Source organism: Chiloscyllium plagiosum, chromosome 35 (assembly GCF_004010195.1).
Source record: "Chiloscyllium plagiosum isolate BGI_BamShark_2017 chromosome 35, ASM401019v2, whole genome shotgun sequence".
NCBI classification, from domain to species: Eukaryota; Metazoa; Chordata; class Chondrichthyes; order Orectolobiformes; family Hemiscylliidae; genus Chiloscyllium; species Chiloscyllium plagiosum.
The window spans coordinates 17,032,026-17,048,443 of NC_057744.1; positions in this window are offsets into that span (position 1 = coordinate 17,032,026).

Consider the following 16,418-nt stretch of genomic DNA (forward strand, 5'->3'; position numbering starts at 1 on the left):
TGCTCAGTTTCCCCAATGTACCATGCCTCTGGGCATCCCTGCCTGCAATGTATAAGATAGACAATGTTGGCTGAGTCACATGAGTACCTGCCATGTACACGGTGGGAGGTGTTTCCACGCGTAATAGTGGTATCTATGTCCACAATCTGACACGTTTTGCAGTGTCCCCCGTGACAGGGTTGTATGGAGTTGTCCTGAGAGCCGGGCAGTTGCTCCGAATCATAGGTGGGTGGGGTATCACATCCTGGGGTCCTCTCAGGGCCTACCAGTGTCCATGTAAGTGCCTGATGGGCATAAAATCTAGTGGGTCTTCCTTTGAAGTGTGAGTGTGAATGTTTTCAGCTGAGTGCCTAATTTGGAAGTTCCTGCTCCCTGATTAGTTTTCAACTAATTTAAATGGGATTAAAGTTTGGTAGCAGTTACATAAAGAGCAAAAAAAATCTGTTCCACTGATTATTCAGGTAGAGAAGGTGCGATTCTATTTCATTGTTTACTCTGTGTTCAAGGACAAAAAGTGAATTGTTGGAATAGTGAATGTGTGATGAAAGCTAATGGCCATTTTGCACATTTGAACTATTGGAAAATTCAGCATCTAATGTTGGTATGGTGCAGAATTGCACAGTTCTTGAGTTAGCCAGTGTGATGTCTAAAGCATTACAATTTTTATATCAATCGAATCAATGTCATGCCATTTTATGTCAAGCAATTGACATGTTGCTATTTAATCAGTGTGCGTGCATACATTTATGACATGATATGCTTATTTAGTCAATAGATATGAGAGGATTATGAGTTCTACAATCAAAGAACAATTAATGTGTCTTAGTACAAGGGTAGACTATGGATGAAAGTGCTCTTTTAGGTGTAAGGAAAGTTGTGTAGAGTGTAATTAGGGACAATCATCTGTTACTAAATTTTAAGATGCTATGATTCAATGGTGTCGAGCCACAAAATTATTGAACAATCCATATCAATCAAAATGCAATAGTAAGTCAGCACAACATGTCAAAGGTAGATTACACCTTCCTAAAATTTAAATATGTACATCATGCATGCTTTCTGACTAAAGCACAACTATAATTAAATTAAGTGAAATTAAAATAATTCTGCTTGTTTTGAGGTGGAAAAGGAAACAACATTTTATATGAAATTGGATAAATTGCTTGATTTCCAATTAAGTTATAGACATTTATTTTTTGCCTAGTGACTTTGCAGAGACCAACCCTTGTAAATTGCTTAGGTTCATTAGTGCGTTAGGAACCAGGATTTTGGATCTAAATCTGGTGGAATTATTGGATACCATTCAATCTCAACAGATCGGCAAAAGATTGGGTACTTAACCAAGCGCTGCTTCAAGATTAAAACATTACAAAAACATTCAGGCCTGCCAAACGTTAGTGAGAAGCACACTGTCAGTCAGTTAGCTGCATGCTTTACTTTATTGTGGACTGTGAAATGATTCCAAATGCACTGCGAAATAGCTAAACCAGCATTTGTACAATGATAGCAGCTTCACTCACTTTGCAGTGGAATGAAAGATAATGTTACACTTTTAGGTTAGAAATTGCTGATGGTGGCAGCAGTGATGAATGTTTAAAATGATTGTGTGACATTTCCCTTCAACAGAGACATAAATATGTTTATTTTAAATGGTTGCTCCTGATATAACAACCATCCAATATAGAGCCTTAATGTCTTGTTTAGCATTGGATTGAGCTGCAAACTCATGTCTTTCATACATTCTCACCCCTAGTTAAAGTAAGATTTGTTAAGGTAACTGCCCCATTGACTCTGCTGATGATGCCTGATTACCTTTGAGACTGCTTGACAATCATTAGGATTTCATCAAGATTTGATTATGCCCAGATAATAAGTTTAAAAGGCAACTCACTATGACTTAAACCTGTGAATTTGGTAGCTGTCGCAGTTTGTAACATCTTCAAAACTGAACTTATCAACTTAAAATCTTTTTGAGCTCCGGCTGTCAGCTCCCCTGACTTTGTGGGTTCCAGATATGTTACTTCCACTGATTATATACAATAAATTCCAAACTCTCTTCCTGGAAGCAATCCAGATCCCAACCATTTTTCTTTGGTTGCTCTGTGATGTAATATCCAATTATATTCTGGCTCCAAAATTCGATTAGGTGTATAAATGGGTGTAGGAAGTGTGAGGTGAGGCTATTTCTTTGTTGTTGTTTTTGATGCAGGCAGCAACCACATAAAAGTCAAATAAAAAGCAACATGAATGTGGTTGTTGGTCTCTTAAATAATGTTGATGGGAGTCATCCCTGCTGCTGAACCCATGTTTAGGCCTGGAAGATTAAAAGAGCAGAAACATTCAGATGGGGAACAGTATCACTGACATGCTTTTGTTGTACACTTTTGCCACCTGATTCTCTCACCTGTGCCAGGGACCTGAGCAAAATGGCATCTGGTGTGGACATCAGGAGCAGTATGCTCAGAGAAACCAATGTGACAATGCAATTTTCCTTTTCACTCAGTGTCATAAGACAGATGTCTTTATCTAAGAGGGTCACTTTTAGAGAATTTTTGCACTGTGTAATCTTGAATGATAATATGCGCTTACATTTATTCTTTATTAGTCAAATAATATATAATTGCTTGGACAGGTATAAATCCAACAACATGCAAGAAGTTTGACACCATCCGGGCTAAACCAGTTTGCTTGACTAGTACTTGTAATGGCAGCGCAGGCAGTGGAATGTTCCTCCTGCAGGATGTTCGAGGTAGGGGTGACCACCAATACTCCTGCCGACTTCATCTGCAGGAAATGCAGTCAGATCCTGCTCCTCACAGAACGAGTTAGGGAACTGGAACTGGAGTTGGATGAACTGAGAATTATTCGAGAGGCTGAGAGGGTGATAGATAGAAGCTACAGGGACATAGCTATGCCAGAGAACAGATGTAGCTGGGTAACAATTAGAGGTGGGAAGGGGAGGAAGCAGGCAGTGCAGGGATCCCCTGTGGTCGTTCCCCTAAACAATAAGTATACCGCTTTGGATACTGTTGGGGGGGACGGCCTAGCAGGGGTAAGCTGCAGTGACCGGGTCTCTGGCACGAGGTCCGGCTCTGAGACTCAGAAGGGAAAGGGGGAGAGGAGGAGAGCGCTAGTTATAGGAGACTCTCTAGTTAGAGGGACGGACAGGCGGTTCTGTGGACATGGGCGAGACTCTCGGATGGTTTGTTGCCTCCCGGGTGCCAGGGTCCGAGATGTCTCGGACCGTGTCTTCAGAATCCTTAAGGGGGAAGGTGTGCAGCCAGAAGTCTTGGTGCACGTTGGCACCAACGACGTAGGTAGGAAGAGGGGTGGGGAGGTCATTCAACAGCTCAGGGAGTTAGGCTGGAAGTTAAAAGCTAGGACAGACAGAGTCGTCATCTCTGGGTTGTTTCCGGTGCCACGTGACAGTGAGGCAAGGAATAGGGAGAGAGTGCAGTTGAACACGTGGCTGCAAGGATGGTGTAGGAGGGAGGGCTTCAGGTATTTGGACAATTGGACTGCATTCTGGGGAAGGTGGGACCTGTACAAGCAGGCGGGTTGCACCTGAACCAGAAGGGCACCAATATCCTGGGGGATAGGTTTGCTGGCACTCTTCGGGGGGGTTTAAATTAATTTGGCAGGGAGATGGGATCCGGACTTGTAGTCCAGCAAGTAGGCTAGCTGTTTGTCAGGATGTCCAAGAATGTAGGGAGGCTGTGGACAAGGTCGCACTGACAGGGAATACTTGCGGACACAGAGATGGGTTCAAGTGCGTATACTTCAACACAAGGAGTATCAGAAATAAGGTGGGTGAACTTAAGGCGTGGATTGGTACCTGGGACTACGATGTTGTGGCCATCACGGAAACGTGGATAGAAGAGGGACAGGAATGGTTGTTGGAGGTTCCTGGTTACAGCTGTTTCAGTAAGATTAGGGAGGGTGGTAAAAAAGGGGGGCGTTGCTAATTAGAAATGGCATAACGGCTGCAGAAAGGCAGTTCGAGGGGGATCTACCTTTGGAGGTAGTATGGGCTGAAGTCAGAAATAGGAAAGGTGCAGTCACCTTGTTGGGTGTTTACTATAGGCCCCCCAATAGCAGCAGAGATTGGGGAAACAGATTGGGAAACAGATTTTGGAAAAGTGCAGTACCAACCAATCTCTCAGTATCTCATTAAGAATAAAACCAAAGTCACAGGTCTCTCCCAGTCTTCTTAACCTAGTCAAATGTCTCAGTACGGATTCCCCTGTTTCTCAAATTGCCGAGTAAAATTAGCATTTCAGAATTACAGGAGGTTTGGAGTCAAAATATTCCTTAACAAAATCCATTAGGTTTTAGCATTGTTGCCTCCTAAATTAGGCTCCTAATAACTGAAAAAGCTGCAAGTCCACAAGCTGTCAGGAAAATTACTTATTGCTTTTCATCTGCCCCAATGTCATTTACCCAGAACAAAAAATACATTCTTTCCACCTATTGGGCCCAGTCTTTGATGGCAGGATCAAACAGGTCAAGCTTCCCAAATAATAGAATGACGCCAGAAATGCTTACCTCAACTCAAAGCAGACTGTGTTGAGCATGTTTCTTCAGGTATGTGCATTACTCTTGTCGCCACTGAAATAACTCTACGGAGGCCAGCATCCTGCCAACATGTCACCCTTTATTAACACGTGCAAAGTCCTCGACACCAGTCCAGTTTCCTCAGAACCAGTTCACAGAGTGTCAGATTGTCTGAACACTCCTTTTTTGTGTGTGTCAGCCAGGGCTCCCTGATTGGACCAGATTAACAGCCCCAGTCAGGGAATTTGTATTCTATGCAGTCCACCCATCTGACCTCATTACAATCACCACATTGAGGGTCATGGATTTAGAAAGTGCTGCCTTAAGGAGTCTTGGTGAGTTTATGGAGTGCATGTCGTGAGTAGTACAGACTGCTGTCATTGATTGTTGGTATTGAAAGGTGTGAATGTTGAAAGTGTTGGATGGCGTACCAATCAAGTGCTTCATCTTGGATGGTGTTAGGTTTCTTGAGTGTTGTTGGAGCTGAACTCATCCAGGCAAATGGGGAGTATTCCATCACACTCCTGACCTGTGCCTTGTAAGTGTCGGACAGACTTTGGGGAATCAAAAAGTCACTCACCTCCTAGCGTCAAAATTGCTCTTTGTTGCCACAAACTGGCACTTACTGTATGAAACAGTGAGCAAAGTGCCATGGCATTACAGCACCTGTGAGCATGTATCGCAGCATTAATCAGCACCTTCAGATAAAGAGGGAAGAACGTGGGGCAAACGTTCTGTGAAAACGTAGAAGTGAGTGTTGAGTTTGTACACAAGTGTGAAACACAGGCATCCAGTACCTAAGGAAAATAAACACAAAGAGTAGAATAGTTGTTCACAGATTGTGCCAATACAATGCAGTAATTAGACTCTCTAAACTCAGTCGTCAACAGGAAATGAGCAGTAGGGCTCTGCACATTTAAAATCCAATGCTGCACATTGAGTTTCTATGGAAACGTAACACACTCTTTTACAGAGTGTTTAATTTCTTACAGACGGCAGAGAGAGTCTGCTCATTTATGTTAGCGCTTCTTAATGGTCAAAATGATTGACCTTTGAGAAGGTATGCTAAGAATCTGTGTTAATGTGACCATTATTCCTTTAATAAATTATAAACTAATTATGGTAGTGACAAATACAATTGATCTCATAGAAAAGCTGAAGTATATGTGATTAATGAAGCAATGGCTGTACACAACATTGGTGAGGCCACTTTTAGAATACCGTCTCCAATTCTGGTCACCCTTCTATAGGAAAAATGTTGTTAAACTTGAGAGGGTGCAGAAAAGATTTACACAGATGTTGCCAGGACTGGAGGTGTTTTGTTATAGGGAGAGGCTGAATAGGCTGGGGCTACTTTCCCTGGAGTGTTGGAGGCTGTGGTGACTTTATAGAGGTTTATAAAATCATGAGGGGCATGGATAGGGTGAAAAGCCAAGGTCTTTATCCCCAGGGTAGGGGAATCTAAAACTAAAAGGCATAGGTTAAGGTGAGAGAGTGGTGGTAGATGGTAAATATTCAGCCTGGAGCCCAGTTACAAGTGGAGTTCCGCAGGGATCAGTTCTGGGTCCTCTGCTGTTTGTAATTTTTATTAATGACTTAGATGAGGGGGTCGAAGGGTGGGTCGGTAAATTTGCAGATGATACGAAGATAGGTGGAGTTGTGGACAGTGAGGAGGGCTGTTGTCGGCTGCAGAGGGACTTAGATATGATGCAGAGCTGGGCTGAGGAGTGGCAGATGGAGTTCAACCCTGCCAAGTGTGAGGTTGTCCATTTTGGAAGAACAAATAAGAATGCGGAATTCAGGGTTAATGGTAGGGTTCTTAGTCAGGTGGAGGAACAGAGGGATCTTGGGGTCTATGTACATAGATCTTTGAAGGTTGCCACTCAGGTGGATAGAGTTTGTAAGAAGGCCTATGGAGTATTATCGTTCATTAGCAGAGGGATTGAATTCAAGAGTCGTGAAGTGGTGTTGCAGCTGTACAGGACTTTGGTTAGGTCACATTTGGAGTACTGTGTGCAGTTCTGGTCGCCTCACTTTAGGAAAGATGTGGAAGCTTTGGAGAGGGTGCAGAGAAGATTTACCAGGATGTTGCCTGGAATGGAGAATAGGTCGTACGAGGATCGGTTGAGAGTGCTAGGCCTTTTCCCGTTGGAACGGCGAAGGATGAGGGGTGACTTGATAGAGGTTTATAAGATGATCAGAGGAATAGATAGACTCGACAGTCAGAAACTTTTTCCACGGGTGCAACAGAGTGTTACAAGGGGACATAAATTTAAGGTGAAGGGTAGAAGGTATAGGGGAGATATCAGGGGTAGGTTCTTTACCCAGAGAGTGGTGGGGGCATGGAATGCGCTGCCTGTGGGAGTGGTAGAGTCAGAATCTTTGGTGACCTTTAAGGGGCAATTGGATAGGTACATGGATGGGTGCTTAAGCTAGGACAAATGTTCGGCACAACATCGTGGGCCGAAGGGCCTGTTCTGTGCTGTATTGTTCTATGTTCTATGTTCTATGTTCTATGTACCATGTCCACAAGCATCCTCTCCCTCCAACACAGATGCTCAGTAGCAGCAATGTGTACCATTTTTTCAAGATGCACTGCAGAAATTCACCAGGGCTCCATACAAATGCTTCTTCCAAACCCATAGCTACTTCCATTTAGAAGGACAAGTGCAGCAAATACATGGCAACGCCAGCACCTGGAAGATCCCCTCTGAGCCACTTGCCATCCCGACTTGGAAATATCTCGTCATTCTCTCAGTGTCACTGCTCAAAATTCTGGAATTCACCCCCTTAGGGTGTGTGTGTGTAGCACATGAATGTCAGTGGTTCCAGAAGGCAGCTCCATACAACCCTCTCACAGGCAACTTCAGATGGGCAATAAATGCAGGCTCAGCAGCCATAGAAATATGAGTACCATGATAATGTAACGGACGTTTGTAACAAAAAGGCTGAACTTAAAAACGTAGCAGGTATCTATTCAGCATTAAATGAAATGGCAACAAAAGTAAAATACCACACATTTCTGAAATAAAAACAAAGTGTTGGAAATGCTCAGCATGGCTGGTAGATGTTGTGGAGAGACACATAAACTTAAAGCTTTGAGGTGACCACGAATCCAGGTCACAACCCTGAACCCGTGTATAGCTTGTGTGTGTTTAAGTGGAAATTAGCAGCATTCAGCTTGAAGATACCATCATTGGCACTGACTTCATAACCTGTTCATTATACATACTTTTGTTGTGCTCTGAAGAAGACATCTTATTCAATTATTATTAACTCTATAATGATTAATGAGATAAATAAATACTAGGAACTTTATCTTAAAATCCTTATAGGCTGTATTATTTATGAATTAATGATCAAGGTTTTAGTTTTTCTTATGGAATATAATATTTTCATTTGTTTATGCTTCACCAGTGATTATTATTGTTGATTATTGACTAAGAATTTGTTTGTTACCCTAGTCTTTCCGTTTAAGAATAAAATATGTTCAGACTAACTCACACCGATTAGTTTGGGAACGTGGATTGTGAGCCAACTTGCTCAGGTGGATACTGTCCAATGAACTTCGTAACTTTGTTTGTTTGACTTTCTTTTAACTGCTGTATTATTCTGCTTCCATCTAATATAAGCACCCATGAGACCTGCACGCGCACACACATGATATTCCATGAGAAAACCTCTCAACTTTTCTCACTGATTCATAAATATTACATCCTGCAAGAATTTTAATGCAAAGCTCTTAGTACTTCTGAATCACCGTTCGCAATGTTAGATATTAAATGATTATTTCTTACTGGTTCCAATTAGCAGAATCATTCTGAATTTGTGTACAAATTAATTCACACCACTGTGGCAAAGAATGCCCCATTATTGATCTATCCAATCTCTACATACTTCAATATTTCAGGGAGAAACTGAACTGCTTCAAATTTCATCCATGCTAATATGTTACCCGCAATGCCCTGAGCTCATATTTTGCCCAGTAACATTTGATGCAGCACTTTGTCAAATGCTTTCTGAAAATCTAATGACAGCGCATTTATAGGCTGCCGTTTGTCCACACCGTTTGAATTTTGATTTGATTTTTTTTATTGTCACATGTACTGAATTACAAAAGTACAGGAGTACAGTGAAAAGTAGGTAAAAACAAGGACTGCAGGTGCTGGAAACCAATTCTAGATTAGAGTGGTGCTGGAAAAGCACAGCAGTTCAGGCGGCATCCAAGGAGCAGGAGAATCAATGTTTCAGGCAAAAGCCCTTGTATAATGTTGCCACAGAAGGCAACATCTTAGGTACAAGCACTGAGGTTTTTTGCTTAAATAACTCCAGTAAATTAGTCAACTATGATTTCCCTCTGAGAAAGCCATGTTAACTTTGCTTGAGTACTTTGAGGTTTTTAAGTCCCCAATTACCTTTTTAACAACAGACTCAGAATATTCCCTTTGCCAGATGTTATGCTAACTGTCCTGTAGTTACCCATTTTCTGTCTCCTCCATTTCTTGAATCAAGGCATTATATTTGCCACTTACAAAACTGATGGGGGAAATAGACAAGGTCTTTCCCCCAGGATGGGGGTCCAAAACTAGAGGGCAGAGGTTTAAGCTGATAGGGGAAGATTTAAAAGAGGTGCATGTATGGAATGAGCTGCCAGAGGAAGTGATGGAGGCTGGTACAATTAAAACATTTAAAAGGCATCTGGGTGGCTATATGAATAGGAAGGGTTTAGAGAGATATGGGGCTAGATAAATTTAGGATATCTGGTCAGCATAAATGCATTGGACCAAATGGTCTGTTTCCGTGCTGTACATCTCTATGATTTTATTTGCAGAATCTGGAGCATTTTGGAAAATGAAAATCAAAGCATCTAGTATCTGAACTGTTACTTCAAGACTCCATGATGAAGTCCATCAGAATTTGGGAATTTATCAAGTTTTAGTTTTACTAACCTCCTCTGATTGTAATTCATTTAAACGTAACGTCAGGAGAATGAGTATCTATATTTTAATAATATTTATTTTGGTGTTTGGATTTATGTTTGTATTTGTGGTATGGAGGATTTGGTCTGCATGTTCTTGGAAGCTAATAGGAATTCCTTATCTTGGGACAGATTTTACAAGTGAACAAAGTAAAATGTTGTACATTAAGCTTTCAGTTTAGGTCAGAGGTTTATTATTTTTCTTTTGACTGGGGAACTGCCCATAACTTGGAAAAACTTTTGTATTTCAGTTTGACAGGTCTGCAGAAGTCTTGATAAAAGCTGGATGTGTGAAACAGTTGCTCTAAAAGAAGTAAAATAGTTTAGAATATTTTAGAAATAGCTTTTCTCAGTACAATAAATCTGGTTTCAAATTTACAGAGTGTTTGGTGAAAAGCTGAATGCACTTTTTGAAGCTATGAAAGTCTAAGCTCAGTTGTATGAAGCCTCCAGGAAGGTGTAATCCGTTATAAAAACTGACAACATTAAACTAAACCTCATCAATATGATCAAGAAGGGAAATTGCTCTGGTGTTTATTGTGTAAAGGAGAGCTTTTGTGATTAATGGTACTGTGTTTTATTCATGTGTTTCAAAATCATTACACGTTACATTAGTGTAAAAATCATTTACATGTAAATAATTTCTTTCATGTTATCTTAATTTCCTTTGTGTAATAAGCTTCTATGAAATTGTTAAACCCGAACCTATAGCATTTTGTATTTGTATTTTAGTGAAAGACCATCTTGTTAAAACCAAAATAAAACATGATTCATCAAGCCAGATTTCAGATTGGGATCTGACTTATTCAATAATAATACCAGTTGGATCACAGCAGTTGGTTCTTCTGTTGCTTTTACCACATAATTCACTGTTATTCTTCGGACGTTATTTCTGTCTTCTCTGTAAAGACCGATGCACAATAATTGTTTTGATTGATCTAGCGTTTCCTTACTTTCCACTTCCCATCAGTCAGGGTGTCCTACCACAGTAAGTCAAGGGCGGCCTCCCATATCCGTCCAAACGATTGGCCAGGGGCAACTGGTTAGTCTGTTCTCAGTCAAGGGTTAGGAACACCATGACTTCAAGTGTGGGGAGGGGCATTTTAGTGCATGCAATGCGGAGGACATGCATGATTAAATGGTGAGGGAGGCGAGAGTGGGTGAGGGAAGATGATGCAGCAAATGGTGAGAGTGGCAGAACATGAGCCTCGGTGGGAGGTATGTTCTGTTGCAGATATAAAGGGAGTGTGATGCAGCAGGTTGAAGACTGTAACACAGGTCCTGGCAGATCAGAGATCATTGACTTTAATTGAGCACTGCTGGCTATTCACCTGCACTGTTGACTCAGCACTGATCAGGGAGGCATACTCAATCAGGCTTTTGGAATCCGGTGGCATGACCTTCCCTGCCTGTCCTCCTTTGCACCATCCTCTCTTCCAGCACCTCAATGTCCCTGCCAGAGAATTGTAGAACCATTTTCCCCTTTTCTGACATGTTCAGAATCACCAAACTGGGCAGCTTTGGAATGGAAGTGCTTGACTCAGTGTCAGGCATGTTGCTCTTTCAGTGGATAGCTGTGTGAATTCTTCTGACAACATTGCAGGGTAAGATAGGGATAGAGTTGTGAGAAACACCAAAGGGTCTGGCTAGTTAATGAGGTGAGTTTGGTAAAATATAGCAAAGAAATCTCACGAGGCATTGCGGTGAAATACCCTCAAAAAAACTTGACACTATTTGCATTTAGCCAAAAATATCTAAGAATTTAGCTGTATGTTTTCCATTGGTCACCAATTCCATTTGTTAATAGCCAACATGACTCTCCGTTTGATTATCCGTTCTATACTCACATTCAGGATCCGACTGTCTGGGAATTTGATTTGTGTGTGAATCCAACTCTTTGTTGTAATATCAAGCTACCTTTCCATTTGCCTTCAAAAACACCATCTTTCTGACAATAATGGTTTGTAAAAGATGAGATCTTTGCGAAATCTGCAGTCAGTACTACAGAGCAATAATACTAATACTGATGGCATTGGTGATAGCATTAGAGCACAGCGAATGAGGTAATTTGGCTTTGTGGCTGTAAAGAATATACAATTGTGAATTTTCCAAAGAAGATGATTGTTGAGCATACTGTAAGTATAATTCCTAGGATTGAACAGTTTATTGGCTGATGATATCAGTACGTATCCAGTTTCTCCTTTACATAATGTGGTCCAAGAAGAGATATTTTAGTTACCCTGTGGGAGTAGTACAATGAAACTAGTAAGTGATTTTGTATTGGATTTCCAATTATTTTTACATGAAGAGTTTGTGAACATCTCCCTGTGAAGCTCAAAAGCCACAATTCATCAGATTGCTGAAGTTTATCCCTTAAGAAGATTTAAAGGACCAGTTATTCTCAGACATGGCCTGAAAATAAATTATGCTGCATTATAATAAATCTTCCTTTGCTGCTGATTTTAAATTCAGAAGGTCAAATTCAGTTAACATGACTGTTCTTTTTTTTTAATAAACAGAACTCTTGGCTTATACCTGAAACTACAAAGGTTACTGGAGAAAACAGTAACTTTCCAGAATAGTTAATTCTTAAAGCCCTGTAGAGGATGTTAGAATTTACACGATGCAGGGAGTCAATCCTACTTACACTAAATTAGAGTCCAATTTATTACCAGATAGAAGTTCTATTTCAAAATATCCACTACATTTTTATAGTCCCCTCAGTAATTACAGAGAATCCCTTAATGCCCCAACAGGCTGAGTTCTAACCTAGACATAGGACAAATGTTTGAGGCTCAATTGTTGAGAACTCCATCTGCAAACAGATTGAACAATGCAACTGATCTATCTGAGACATTTAGAAGCAAACATGGTGATTAAGATAAGCTAAATTGTCTCTTTGCAATAAATAAAATTTACTTAACTTGAAACTAGTTCTCTGATTTCTCCACTGAAACCTGAAAATGAATGCATACATTTTGTTATAAAAAATACAGTTGGTAACTGACACTTGAAATAAACAAAACAAAAACATGTGTAATTGATAGGATAAGATACGTCTTTTTAAAAATATTTGTGATTATTTGAAATAGCAGTGAATAGTTGAAATCGATTGACACTGGTGAGGGTGTGAATCCCAGCAACACACAAAGTGAAATCCTTCTCCAAGTATTTGATATGATGGAGAAGTTCTGTAAACAAAGAGGGAACCCAACTTACATTACTTGGTTAGCCTTTGAGAGGTTTGTAATTTGAATCAAATGATAACACCGATATGATCGCAAAATATATCAGATGAAAAATAAAGCTGCTGAAGATCTTCAACCCATTAAGGATAGTTTTGGCCAGTGTTTAGATATCTATTCCAAATAGAGAAGGCTTAATTTGTATCTTTTTGGGGAAATCTTAGAGTCACAAAGTTGCAAAGCGTGGAAACAGACCCTTCAGTCTAACTTGCTCATGCTGACCAGATGTCCTAAATTAATCTAGTCCCAGTTGTTATCATATCTCTCTCAACCCTTCCTATGCATATACCTATACAGATGCCTTTTAAATGTTGTAATTGTACCAGCTTCCACCATTTCCTCTGGCAGTTCATTCCATAGACACACCACCAGTGTGAGCAAGTTGTTCCTTAAGTTCCTTTTAAATCTTTTTCCTCTCACCTTAAACCTATGCCCTCTAATTTTGGACTGCCCTACTCTTTAGAAAAGACCTATTCACCCTATTCATGCAGTGATTTGCCTTAAGAGTTATGGCAATCTAAAAATTAACATCAAAATCTCATTTATGCCAGCACCAAAATGTTAAACCTGAGGGCTTATGCTAAGCTATTTACTTGATTATAACCGATAAAGTTAGATTTTTTTTTCCGAAATGAATTATGTCAATTTCTTTTGTACTCAGTCATATTTTATCTTTGGACTTTGTAGAGCTCATGGAAGATTGTAGTCACTGACTTCACAAAACAGTTCTAGGTTTATATGGATTGCTGTTAATTTGATCAAAATTTGTTTTTCATACAGAATTGTCAAAACTGGCATCATAATTTCATTTTAATATAAAGAAAAATATGGATGGGTTCCAATTATATTGGCGTTGCTTAACAGCATTTGTCACTACTGACTTACTTTAACCTGGAGTATTCAATTTGATTAGACTCCCTACAGTGTGTAAACAGGCTCTTTGGCCTAATAAGTCCACACCGACCCTCTGAAGAGTAACCCAATCAGTCCCATTTACCCCTAACTAATGCACCTAACACTATGGGCAATTTAGCATGGCCAATTCACCTGACCTGCACATCTTTGTGACTATGGGAGGAAACCAGAGCACCCGAAGGAAACCCACACAGACACGGGGAGAATGTGCAAACTCCACACAGACAGTCACCCGAGGCTGGAATTGAACCTGGGACCCTGGTGCTGTGAGGCAGCAGTGCTAACCACTGAGCCACTGTGCTGCCTGAATAGGAGATAAATGTAGTCCAATTTAATAAGGAATGTTTTTATTCTGGCTGTTGTACATACCAGAAAACTCCTAAGTTGAGAAAGGCAGAAAATATTATTTCCTTTCATTTACTTTCTGATTGAGCAGAAGCTGACTGCTGTCTGAGTTAGCACCATTTATCTCACCACTGCAAAATCTGAAAAATCCATTTATAATGCATGTAAACTGTGTAGAACTGATTTTCCCTGCAAAGCTTACTGAAGCTTTTAGCATTTACCTGTGTGGGCAGTCTTTTTAATGTAGTTGTATTATCACTTTTTTGAAATTGTGATGTAAAGATTGTGACAATTTTAGCAATGTTAAGTATAACATGAATAATACTTGCTTATGTGTAAGATTGCACCTGCTCTGCGATGTCTTCCATTAGTACTACCATAATATCTTTCCTTCAATGATATTCACTGCAAAATAATTCCATCTGATTACTATAAATGCTGACTGGTTCAAGCATAAGTGTAATAGTGAAAATGTAATTGGTGAAATCTTTAGAGCAGACGTGCTTCAAAACTTGGTGTAACTGTGTTGGGATGCTGGACTGGTCCTCACTTTGCAGCACTGAATTCTGAAATTTCTTCCACAAACATCTATCTCTGTCTTTCTTAAGCCCACAGCTTAACATTTGGATTTATAACCAAGTATTCAGTTATCTTTTCTTAGCAGGACTTATATACTTAATGGTAAGGTCCTAGGGAGTGTTGCTGAACAAAGATACCTTGAAGTGCAGGTTCATAGCTCCTTGAAAGTGGAGTCTCAGATAGATAGGATAGTGAAGAAGGCGTTTGGTATGCTTTCCTTTATTGGTCAGAGTATAGGGTACAGGAGTTGGAAGGTCATGTTGCGGCTGTACGGGACATTGGTTAGGCCACTGTTGGAATATTGCGTGCAATTCTGGTCTCATTCCTTTTGGAAAGATGTGAAACTTGAAAGGTTCAGAAACGATTTACAAGGATGTTGCCAGGGTTGGAGGATTTGAGCTACAGGGAGAGGCTGAACAGGCTGGGGCTGTTTTCCATGGAGCGTCGGAGACTGAGGGGTGACCTTATAGAGGTTTACAAAATTATGAGGGGCATGGATAGGATAAATAGACAAAGTCTTTTCCCTGGGGTCGGGGAATCTAGAACTAGAGGGCATAGGTTCAGGGTGAGAGGGGAAAGATATAAAAGAGACCTAAGGGGCAACTTTTTCACGCAGAGGGTAGTACGTGTATGGAATGAGCTGCCAGAGGATGTGGTGAAGTCTGGTACAATTGCAACATTTAAGAGGCATTTGGATGGGTATATGAATAGGAAGGGTTTGGAGGGATATGGGCCGGGTGCTGGCAGGTGGGACTAGATTGGGTTGGGATATCTGGTTGGCATGGACAGGTTGGACCGAAGTGTCTGTTTCCATGCTGTACATCTCTATGACTCTATGACCTATTGCCAAATACTGTCTGATTGTGTTCCTGTGAAATAGTGTGGAATGTTTTAATCAGGTTAACAACACTAATATATAAATGGAAGTTGCTTTTTTTGAGTGTCTAACCTCTGCACGGGGAAGTGAAGAGTGGAGGTTAGCTCTTTCCCACGAGGCGGAAGGAAATGTGATCCTTGGATTTCTGTCATCATCTACTCAATTGGTTTGAGAGGACATTACAGGGCAGGTAGCACATAACGAAAAAAAGAAAAAGGAATAAACATTTGGGTTTCAAACTGTCACATTGATTGCCCTATATCATTCAACTTGAATCTCATCATACAGCAGAGTTGATTTCTGATTTGATCAGATCTCATCAGTTCTTCTCTATTTAATGAAATCTTTCCCACAACAAGGTGCTACCATCCTATTTCATAGTACAGTCTGACCCATCACAATTCAAATCTTTGCAATATCAGTAACATCATTATCTCAAAGTTCAGCATGGATTGTTTGCAATAATTGGCTGGCAAATCAACCAAATTGCTAGAAATGTTTAGTTATTAAAGAGGAAAATAGCTCAGATTTAGAATAATGATTAGCTTGCCTCACTTGAATATCCATCTGATTTTTCCATCAAGCAATGAGAGTCAGTTATGGTAGGATTAAACAGAATGAAGAAGCTACTTGGAAAATATTTACGTGCAGTATAATCCTTGTAAAACAAAACGATATAATTATTCCCCCAAAATTTTTAATTGAAATTGGCATTTGAATGAAAAATACCTTTATATCTCAGCCAAAGACCAGTTTAATTCTCTCATTGCTCTGTGAATGTGTCACGAACTGGCCTGTATCATTAGTGTTCTCAATAGTCTGCTGCACTATATTATCACTTTGTGATGGAGAATTAAATTTATTTTTCGTCATAAAGAAAGACTTACATTTACAAGGGGCTTTTCATGAGCACTGTACATCCCAT